General features: G+C 41.1%; 1 protein-coding gene across 1 annotated transcript in view; it reads left to right on the plus strand.

The window, feature by feature from the left end:
- Positions 1-11,862, plus strand: part of LOC107043205 — a gene marked incomplete at its 5' end in the record, with an annotated part of 75,649 nt that overhangs the window by 62,107 nt on the left and 1,680 nt on the right.

Consider the following 11,862-nt stretch of genomic DNA (forward strand, 5'->3'; position numbering starts at 1 on the left):
ACCTCCTTTGTATATATATAAATTCAAAGAGAATTAGAATTTAGAGAGAAAAAATTTCCACTTCACCCAGCCGGGAATCGAACCCGGGTCTCCCAGATACGCGCCGGGCACTCTTACCGACTAAGCTACCGGGAACCACAGAAATTCACTCTCAAATTCACCTCAAACACCGCCTAACCTCCTTTAGGCNTACGCGCCGGGCACTCTTATCGACTAAGCTACCGGGAACCACAGAAATTCACTCTCAAATTCACCTCATACCCCACCTAACATCCTTTAGGCATTAAAGAATTCTAAGAGAATTAGAATTTAGAGAGAAAAAAATTTCCGCTTCACCCAGCCGGGAATCGAACCCAGGTCTCCGAGATACGCGCCGAGCACTCTTACCGACTAAGCTACCGGGAACCACAGAAAATCACTCTCAAATTCACCTCATACACCACCTAACCTCCTTTAGGCATATATATATATATATATATATATGTTTAAGGGTTATTACGATGACACTGCAATGTTTTGAAGTATAATTCAAATGTATGAATTATAACCTCAAAACCGAACAGCTCTTGGCATGACCCGGGAGCTCCACGTGGAGGTGGCTGTTCAAGGCTCCCAAAAAGTTGTTAATTGCGGGTGTAACTCCGCAATTTCCAACTGGCGCAAAGAAGGTGTATGCTGCCTAGTCGAATTACGCAAGGTCGCAATGTTCTGATGGTAAATGACGCTCATACCTGGCTCTACCTCCTGATGCACTTAAATCCGCCGCGGTCCCTCCTGACCGCATGTTTTATTGTAAAGGTAAAGGTTATCGGCATACTGGAGGGTTCGCGAGGTCGAGGTCAAAGTTGCAGGACGAACACTATACCACACGACGAACGCCCACTAGTGGTCATTTCGATGATTGTCATCAAAGTGACCATAGCTCCATTTATCGTATGCTTAAGAAATCCTTACAATATATATATATATATATATTGTAAGGATATATTCCTAGGTTGTTCACCCAGGAAAAATCCAAACTACTTTTTAGCCGTCTCTATCGCTCAATAGTCGGGCGCCAGCCGAACCTTCACGGGAGGTTCGACGAAAACCGGCCTCTGAGGCAAACTCGTCCACTCAGAGGACTTCTGTGGCCGGCCAAAGGGTTGCCCAGCTAGCATCAGTGTGACACGGTCGAGTGGGCGAGTTCTACCAGGAGTATCTTATGCCAAACGTCACCAGCCCCTATTTCAGGCTGGACTTTAAGCCTCACGGCCTAATCATCCGTGTAAAGTGAATTTACTCTCGTCCTGGAGGGTTTTTCACTCTCTCAGTAGGCTTTCACCTCCCGAGTATTTCGACTCGGGAGGGTTTTCAGAATTAAATGCGAATCAGCCGGGACTCCTCAGAGCCTGGGACGCCGAGAGGCTGATCCGACCAAAGTGGAACACTGTTACCCACTNTAACCGCTATGCCTTAGGTCTTTCATCGGTTTGTCGCTCAGTTCATCTAGTCGCGGCTTCCTTCAGCCGCCTCTAGATGTCGCATCATGTCTCAATTTTAGAGTTCACGTCTCTTTTTAAGGGGATTTTAACCCGTAACGAGAAAATCTCGTTACAATATATTCGAATATATACATATATATATATATATATATATATATATATATATATATATNATAGTTCCGAAATAACTATTTTTCCATTTGTGGGGGATGCAGGAGCATCCCCCTACGTTCACTACCATCAGTTATGCACCTGACCGCGCTGAGCTATTCGCCCACCATTCCCGTGGCCATCTTTCAAGCCAACACCACAGTATATATCGGAGAAATCCTTTCGACTTCCCCACTCGAGCGTCCGCGTTCGACTAACTCAGAATCTTACTAGGGGCTTCTCCCCCTAGTCTGGATATCTCAGCGACGATAGGTCATTCCATTACCCTATCCCCACCAATCAACCCGACGGGATCCCGGGGGCACCAGTCCTCTCACCTGGCCGTTGGTCCCTAGTCTACTCTGACATAGCCTATGGAATCGCCNATTGGGAGACTAGACCTTGCGCATGCGCGGATCTCCTCTCCAGAAAAAGCTCTCCATATAAATATTTTTATTTTTACCTATGTAATTTACTGACTCAATCTTACTCTGGAAACTTTATATAATGTATTTAATCTTACTATTGTCCTTAGGGGGTGTTGTTAACCCTAGGACATTTAATAAATGCTTTTTTCTCTCTCTCTCCATCAGGTTGTAACTTGTGAGAGTTCACTCTACAGCGAGACGCGAGATGAGAGACGTGTTGTAGCCAATAAACCAGTGTTCTAACTATAAAATCCGTAGACTATTTATTGTGTCCACACCCGCAATCCAACAGGTTATGTGCCCAGAGCACGCTCCCTAGCGCAAATAATAACTCAAGTGAGAAACGAAAAATAAAACTGAGATGAATTAAAAAGGAGAGTTGCGATGAGAAATGCATGCGATCAAAGTGCTTGTGAGTATATTAGCTAGCAAATATAATCACAAATTAACTAAACACTGAAAATGATCAAAAAAACAAAAATACTAGTTAAAAATTCAGAATAAAATCTGAAGTTTGGTTGCTCCAAAGGGGTGATCAGTGGAAGCGTGCTTGTATTCAGTGCGTGGAAATTCATCAGCTCTGTTGGGCACAGAGGGGATATTGTGTTCATATCTCGTCTGTGTCTGACTGTTCTGAAGCCGACTATACTTGTGTTCGATTGGTCGGTGAAAGGGTATAATACACTGTGACGTATTTCGCACCTCTGCGGAACGGTACGAGAATACGCAGCCCTCGGTGACTGAATCTTAAAACCAACAGTCGAGCACCAGTGCGTTTTCTCTCAAAACGTACAAAAACCGAAATCCGTAATCTACAAGATAGACGAACGACGGAATAGCTGCCGACAGCTCAGTATATCATCCGCGGAGGCGGCTGGATTCCAAACTGCTGCTCGAAATAGTATATTGCTATACAAGGGCCGAAAGCTGGGTATATCATCCCGTGTGTGTGTTTGCCACCTGAGCGAAGGGAGGGTGGCAATCACGCGGGATGACGTGGCCAACTTTTTGCCCATGTATTGTATACTATTGTTCACCATACCTTTACACCGAAAGTTCGTAAGAAATTCATCGAAAAAATACTGCATTGGAACGTGAGGTTAGGAGTCGTTCTGGACGCACTGCTTTCCCCCCACTCTCTGAATAATGTGTGTAAGGTCGTTCCACGCAATATCAGAGAAATTTATTTCTAAAAAATTCCCTGTTTCAAGTAGTTGAAATATTCTGAAAATATTTGTGTTCTCTTTTTTCTTATTCAGATAATTGAATTTCTATGAAAAAACTTCTGCAATAAAATTAAAAATGATTTATGTCATGAATTTAAATAAAATTGTAACATTTTTCAAGGATATATAAAGTTTATTGGGAAATGGAAAGATCCGAATTAGAATGACGTGAACGAGTATAATGAAATTTACATTGTTCTTTATTATTTAATTATTTTCAAATATAGAATTATGTAAATTGCATTCAGTTTTATTAACGAATAGCTCGAAAGAATAAAGAATAAGAATAATAGTAATAGAATTCGGAATTTCTTGCTGTTCCATTTTTAGGCTCAGAGTAATATTTGTTAATTGTCAAATTATTGATCGTACAGTTGTTCATCGTGAGACCAGGATTATTCAAGACACGGCTTTCAATAATTCTGTTTTCAGTCTCTCCTCTCTTCGTCGATGCTCTCTGTGATTGGTTCTGCCTCTGCTGTTTGTATGGTTGTCCAACAGGTAAGATCCCGAGTGATGCAACTGGTCTCTTCAAAGATGAATTGTCTGAGTTTGAGTGTGCAGAAAATGAAGATGATCTTTGAACGTTCTCGATCGATGCAAGGGGTTTTCTCGAACGTGAAGTGTTTGGATATGAATTTTTTGCGTTCGGAGATGATGTTTCTGAGTTGGGGATTTGTAAGAATACTGAATCAAAATTCTGTAGTATTTCGTTATCTGAATCGCTTCCCCAATTTGAATTGTGAAAAGATGAGTCAAAATTGATAGTCGATGCTGATCGTGAATTTGTGTTTGAGGAAGGTGAGGGATTGGAACTCGAATTATTGTTTGCTGGTGGAACATTAGACTGGGAGTTCTTTCTATGATGTGAAGTCCCAGGGCTCGAGTTATTCATCGACGATCTTGGAAGCGAGTGAGGATTATTAATCAGCTCATTTTCTGACACAATGTGTTGAAATATTCGTTTTTTAGTTTGCAACGAGCTGTCATAGTAGCCTCTTGCCACACTTTCTGATGCCCACCCACCATATTGCATCAAAATTGTGATATTTGGTTCCGCATTTGCGACTCATGTGGCAGACGTTTGGCGAAAGGAGTGTCCTGTGAATTTTTCAGGTTCTGGCAACTTCAGCTCAGTGGCAATAGATTTTGGAGGGCCGGAAAATTTATTCTTCCCGATAACCTGTCGTCTACACGTGCCATTCTGATAATTCAGAAAAAATCGATCTGTTGAGATGTTATTTGGGCTTAGAGCTGCGTACTTCTGGACCACGCTATACAGTAGGGGGCCAATGAAAAATGATCGTGGAATGTAAGTTTTCGTCTCAGCAATGTTCACGATGTATTTGGTCCCTGTGTCTTCGATATCTGAGGTGTGGATATTGCAAAACTCAATCGTCCTTAATACTCCACACACGCCAAAAATGAGGATGACCTGTAGAGAAATGATTTTTTTGGAGAGAGTCTTATAAAATTGAAGAAATTGAATCAAATTTCAAAGATTTTTTTGGCTAGATGCACCGAAAGTAGCAATTATCTGTAGCAATTCGTTAAACAATTCTATTGGATTTCTATTGAACTTTCTGTAAGTCTCTGGCCCTTTCTACTGCCATTTTCAATAGAAAATAGTGTGTAGAAAGTTCAATAGAATTCGATTCATCTATAAAACTTTTTCCATTGAGATATTTTCTATAGAAATTCCATGACCCAAATTTTCAGTTTTTTTGTTCGATTTTTTTAATGGTGAGACAAGAAGCATAGAATGAAAAAAAAATTAGAAAATTTGAGTTAAGGATATTCTATAGAAAATATCACAATAGAAAAGTTTTGTAGATAAATTGAATTCTATTGAACTTTCTATAAATTAGTTTTCATTGAAAATGTCAATAGAAACGGCCAAAAGCTTATAGAAAATTCAGTAAAAACCAATAGGATTGTTTAACGAATTCGTTATATTTTTTATAAAATTTTTTCATACGTGTGAATAAATTGCACCAATAATTTTATCTTTACCTTCATTGCGAGGTACATTCGATCTGGAGCAACCTAAAGAAATGTCTTTATATGATTCCACAAAAAAATCTTGGATTTTTTTGGTTTATACCCTCTGGATTGTTTCTTCATGAATGCTTTGAGTTTGTCGAATGCTTTGAGGTTATTATTGTGAAAAAGAAACATGACATTTCTCAGCATTGACAATTCCTCCCACAGAGTTGAAGGCTTCAGTCTTTTTGATTATTCATCAAAATATACGAGAAAGACATTCTTTGTAAATTCTGTAATCTGATTCTTTCTCGCCCATTCAATGAACTTGTCATAACAAAGTTTGTATCTTTTGCATAACTTTGTGGGCAGTAAATTCTTTTGGATATTTTGGGCTTCTCCATCGATATTTCTTGCTGATTCTGGCAGATGATACCATTTTTATAAGTGGGCCAGAGATAAATTGGATAAAATGATTTTAAACGATTTTATTATGGATTGACGAAACGATTAGCAATCGTCATTATTCCCGGAATGCAGAGGTTTGGGAGACGCATGCGCAGATCTCAATGTGCACTTGCGGGCCGAGAAACGACCGTAGCACGCCTTACCATTCGCGCGTAGGCTTCTTTCGTAGCTTGTTCTTTACTTTCATCCCGCATCGAGAAGGTAAAATACCTCGTACTTTCGATAGCACCACCAGGGGCCGAAAGTACGAACTTTCGATGTAGGGATGGTGAAAAATTATCTTCAAATGACTGGGTTCCAATTTACTAAAAGAAGTCAGAAATGCAGGGTAATAGATGAATTTAATAAGATAATTAAACACTATCGAAAATCCGATTACAAATGAAATAGAATGGATAAAACCCCGTCTTATTCTCGATATTCAAGGCACTTAATCTTCGGAAAGAAAACAAAGACGAACTGCAAAATAATAAATGAACGATTAGAAGACTCGATACAACACAATTCTCTAGCCGCGATATGTCAAAAGATAAAACACTGGTTAATTAAAAGTTAGTAAAAATCCGTAAATTAATCCGTAGTCCATGAAAAGGTCAGACGGTAAAATAACTAGCGAAATTACCGATGACTCCTTAATCACCGCGGTGCAGGAATCTACCATTACACCTAGATATCAGTGCATCCACCCAAAGTGGCGAGAATAAGAATCTGACACTACAAGCTATTGAGAGGGGGATTGCCTCGAGGAACGAAAACAACACAGCCGGCAACTGACGAACGGTCACCCGGCACAAGACAACAGCTCGAGCGCCGTAAAACGCTACAATCCCTCTGACAATAACTACGATAATTCAACGGTCTCTGAACGATTATGCCGAAAATTAAATGCGATGAAATTAGGCTTTCAGAGGCCGAGAAAAATAATAGAATATCTCGAGAGGTAATAACACTGACCTCGAGAATTACAATTCGCCTTAATACCCGAAAATCGATATCTAACGGCGAGAACGACGAAACGAGAGTATAGAGAAATCTACAACACTTACAATCACTGAATTTATTTAGAGAAAGCGGAACCAAAATTCCAAATCAACCGGACGAAATATTAATTAACAAATTGGACCCGAACAAAATCTCTGCCGAACAAGCGGCAAGAAATAGCCTCGAAATTCAACAATCACTAATATGGTGTCAATCGTCCCGGACTCAAGCGTCCGACAAAAGGAAATTGCTAATCTTGCTCCTTAAACACCAAAATGACAATTTTCACTCTAAAAATCCACCGCTCACCAAATCCGTTGATCAGTCGACGGCAGCAAATTTCCCAGGCCTTCCCAGTTCGCCAAATTACAACCACAACTCCGGGTCTCGACAATGTAATACGCCCGATGAAACAAACTAAGTTAATTCACGATGCCTCTTAAAAAGAGACGGAAATTTTCTGCACAGCGGTCCCCTGGACGTCCAAACGAGAAGTGATCGTTGCCGGTGCAAATTACCCACGCAACAACGTGTTGCCAATAAATCAAATATGATTGGTCCGCGGTGACGACGTCTCAATCTCNAGAGACGGAAATTTTCTGCACAGCGGTCCCCTGGACGTCCAAACGAGAAGTGATCGTTGCCGGTGCAAATTACCCACGCAACAACGTGTTGCCAATAAATCAAATATGATTGGTCCGCGGTGACGACGTCTCAATCTCGGCTGCTGATTGGACGCTATGATCGTGCCTAACCAGAGCCCACGGAAACGACCAAAATAATTTCACGCTCGCGGTAAAACAATGAGCGGCGTGAATGTCCAATAATAATACAAATTTTACGATGTAAAATTCGAGAATAATTTCCATTCTCCAATGACATTCTCCTGGACGTCTGAAGTCAGTCCAGTAATTCGTCGTCCGATAATTATCTCGTCGTCTCAGTCCCAAATTCTCCCACTCCATTTCCTGGGGCCGCCACTTGGTCTTCCGCCAGTTGAATTCAATCTTGCGCGGGGCCATTCAGAAATGTGCTGGCCTAATCTCCCTTGCCCTACAGCATCCGAGACTCAAAGACAGGTTACTGGAGTATCCGACGAAGATCCGGTCTCCATCCCACGATGTAATCCGGTGAGCGGTGAGACATCGATTCATACAAAAAAAATTAACAAAAATAATGATAGCAAAAGGTCCAATATTCTAACAACACGACTCTCGCCTCACCAATGGTGTGACTTCTCGTCTGGAATATTCAGCGAACCGTCGAACGGTCGAAATCTCAAAAATAACACGTTACAATACAAATGATAATACTGATATTCATAGATTCTATTTATCACAATAGCCAAAAGCATGACAGGGAACCAGTGGAGACTACTGGTGGAGTGGCATGAGCAGAAGCTCCTCGCCAATAAGCCTCCCATCATGCCCAAAATCTATGAGGAGCAACCACCAATTACTGCCGAGGTGAGTCAGATGAGCAAAGGTGAGGAGAGCGACGGTGAGAGCGGGGAGGATGGTGAGAATGGGGAGGATGGTGAGAACGGTGAGGACGGTCAGAACGGTGAGGACGGTAAGGAAACTAAAGGTGCATCGGCCGAACAAGGTGCGGGACAAGTAGCAGTAATTGAGGCTCTCAAAGCAGGTAAAAGTAAACCCCAGATTACAAAAATCGAGTACGTGGAACGTCAAGTTGAAATAAGGTCCACGTTACAAAATCACCCGATAAATCCAATGAAATACCACGCGAACAAACCAAGAACTGAAATTCCAGTGGAAGGCAGACCTGAATCGGTATGCTCGAAACTTGATGCTGTGACCAGCACACTCGTCAAGGTTTTAAATATTCAGACCAACACTAGTGGCTGGATACTAGACAGCATCAAGGAAATGAGAAAAGAGATGAGGAACGGCCGGGATGACAGGCTCTCCCATATCGATGACGGGACGGAGGATCAGCTGAGGGCTGAAACTGAGGACCCTGGTAAAAAGGTGAGAAATAGGTCAGATTTATCAAATGATGGCCGTGATTTTGGCCATGATTTCGGGGATCATCAGTTAAAAGAGACTATGAATTAGATAGTAACACTAGAATTGAATACTTCTATGACTATTTTAAGTCAGAAGTGAGATCTCACAAACGCCTGCATGTCTTAGATAGTAACGTAAAATTCAGTGGAGATCAAAAGACTTTGGATGAGCATAAATTTAAGGTGAGAGACATATTAATCAATCACATCGATAAAAACTATCACTCTAAAGTAGTATTACTAGAAGATCCAGTAGCTATTCTAAATAAACTCAAACAGATAAAATGATACGAAACTAATGTATCTTCATTTACAGTGAGAAAGGAAATCTCCAATATGCAGTATGTGATTGGAAAAATGACAGCAGTCGAGTTTTGTGAGAAGTTCGAGAAGGCGATTCGAGCTTACGAAAATTCAGTAGATGCCACCCCTTTATCCGATGAGGAAAAGAGGGACGCGTTTAATAATGCCATCATGGGGTCTGTACTGACGGTACAGTACCTACAGTCCTCAGCTAAACTTAGAGGTGAGCAGCTCCCAACTTATGAGCAATTAAAACTTGTTGTTATGCAGGAAGAAGCATCAAAGAAACAGTCTGGGGAGGGGAGCAGTGAGGTGAGAGCGGAGACTATGGACACCTCGGCCGAAACTGCTCGGGCAAGGGTAAGGGCAAAATGTGTTACAGTTGTAAAGGCTACGGACACATAATTAAAGATTGCCCAAACTCACGTGAGACAAACAACAAGCCAAAAGATTTGGGCGTGGTGGTGGGTCATTGAAGAGAAGGTCAGAGGGTTTAGGTGCGAATGACATACCTTGTCATGGTACATGAAAGTACAGAGAAAGGTAGGACCGAAATTCAAGGCAGAAGGTGCGAGAGGTATTCTGGTTGGATACACTCCAACAGGATACATATTGAGGAAAGTAGACACGTAAGATTTAACGAGAAACAGGTCTATGTTGATAGATATAAGAAAGGTGAGATTAAGAACGTCCCAGAAGTTCAAAAAGTGACAAACAAAGAGAAATGGTTTGTAGAATTTGAAAAAGACGTGAACGATTTGAATGAAACGTCCAAATTGGAGGGAGAGACGAAGAGAAAAAGGGGCAGAACAAGGAAGGAAACCCCAAGTCTGAAGGTATGTAAGGTGAACAAATCTGCAGGTGAGTCAGTGCAGATTCAAGCTTTGAAGATTTGCCAATCGATGCGAGCTTGAAAGCCGGAGTATTTCTGGCTTTTTTGTCACGAGGTGAGACGAGTCTACTGATGAGGTCTACCATGCTCTTCTTGCCAGTATTAATTCAGATCCAATTAACTATAAAAACGCGATGCAAAGAAAAGTTAAGAGCAGTTTGGCACTGGCGGTAGAAGAAGAGCTTAAATCGATGAATAAAAATAAAGTGTGGAAAATTGTAGACCGAACGATTAGTAATCAAAATGGACAGAAGGCTAACACAATTGACTCTAGGTGGGTATTTAAACGCAAGATAGAAACGAACGGTGAGACGCGATACAAGGCAAGACTGGTTATACGGGGCTTTAACGATCGAAATGTTTACGAGTTGAGAGAAACATATGCCCCGGTATCGCGAATGCACTTGGTTAGGGCCGTATTTGCTATCATTAACAAATACAACTTAGACACCTGCCAATTAGACGTGAAAACGGCATTCCTCAATGGTGAGATAGATGAGGAAATCTACATGGAGATCCCAGAGGGGACTCATCACTCAGATCAGAAGAGAGAGAGACCAAGGTGTGCAAATTAGAGAAATCTCTCTATGGACTTCGAATAAGTCCAAATCGGTGGAATGAGAAATTCACTGAACTGGCACTCGGTGTGGGCCTCGTGAACTCTGATCTTGAGCCGTGTCTGTTTACTTGGAGCAGTGAGGAAAAATTTCTAATTCTACTATAATACGTAGATGATATAATTATGGCGAGTAACGATAAAGATAAATTAGATGAGGTTAAAATTAAACTGAGTTCTGAGTTTCAAATGACAGTAATGGGCGAGCCAAAAGAGTTTCTGAACATTTCAATACAACGAGATAGAGAGAATCGTATATTAAAAATGAGTCAGGAAAAATATATTAAAAAGATACTGACAAAATACGGTTTCGAAGACCTCACATCCTCAAAGAACTCCAATGCTTACTGCACAGGCCTCTAACTACGAGCGAAAAATTAGAGAGTCGGACACTAACGGTGAGTTTTATAGTACGGCTGATGAGAAATTGAATTGTCCTTATTGAGAAGTAGTGGGTAGCTTATTGTACCTAGCAGGGACTACTAGACCTGATATTTCTTACGCTGTCAATATTCTGAGCAGACATCAGGTGAGTCCAATAGATGAGGATTGGAAAATGGTGAAGAGAGTACTGAGGTACTTGAGAGGAACCACTGACTTAGGGTTTAGATATACAGGTGAGACAGGTGAGATTGAGGCAAACTCAGACGCTAGCTTTGCAGATTGCAAAGGCTCATTGACCACGTGTTGATATGTGATTAAACTGTTTGGTGATTCGATTATCTGGAGAACTCACAAACAGTCCTATGTGGCTCTCTCTACGTGTCAAGCCGAGTATGTCGCGATGAGTGAGGCGAGTCAAGAGATGTTGTCGATGTACAACTCCTTGAAATTGATTTTTCACCTCCGTTGCCAATGACCTTGTGATGCGATAATAAGATGGCAACGTGTAGTGCTGAGACGAGTGGGGGAAATAAATTAAGACATATAATTGATGTCAAAGCTCATCATATCAAGAAATGTGTCAAGCTCAATCTGATCAAAGTAAACTGGATAAGTTCCAGGGATCAGTTGGCTGACGTATTCACCAAACCTCTGGCGTTTGAACTATACAAACGCCAAGTTGACAAAATAATGAATGTAAATATTTAATAATTGTTTTGTTGTGTGTTTAGGAAAGAAAAATATTTAAATTCAAGCGAGACAGAGGTCAGTTATGGTGAGAGGACTCGGAAGCAGTCGGGAGGAAGGGTTGGACAGGTGGTGCCAGCTCCCGGTCCCACTGGGCTTAGGCCCTTGCGTATGATATATATATATATATATATATATATATATATATATATATATATATATATATATATA

The sequence above is a fragment of the Diachasma alloeum genome, unplaced genomic scaffold (assembly GCF_001412515.2).
Source record: "Diachasma alloeum isolate Michigan unplaced genomic scaffold, Dall2.0 Dall_scaffold_00555, whole genome shotgun sequence".
NCBI classification, from domain to species: Eukaryota; Metazoa; Arthropoda; class Insecta; order Hymenoptera; family Braconidae; genus Diachasma; species Diachasma alloeum.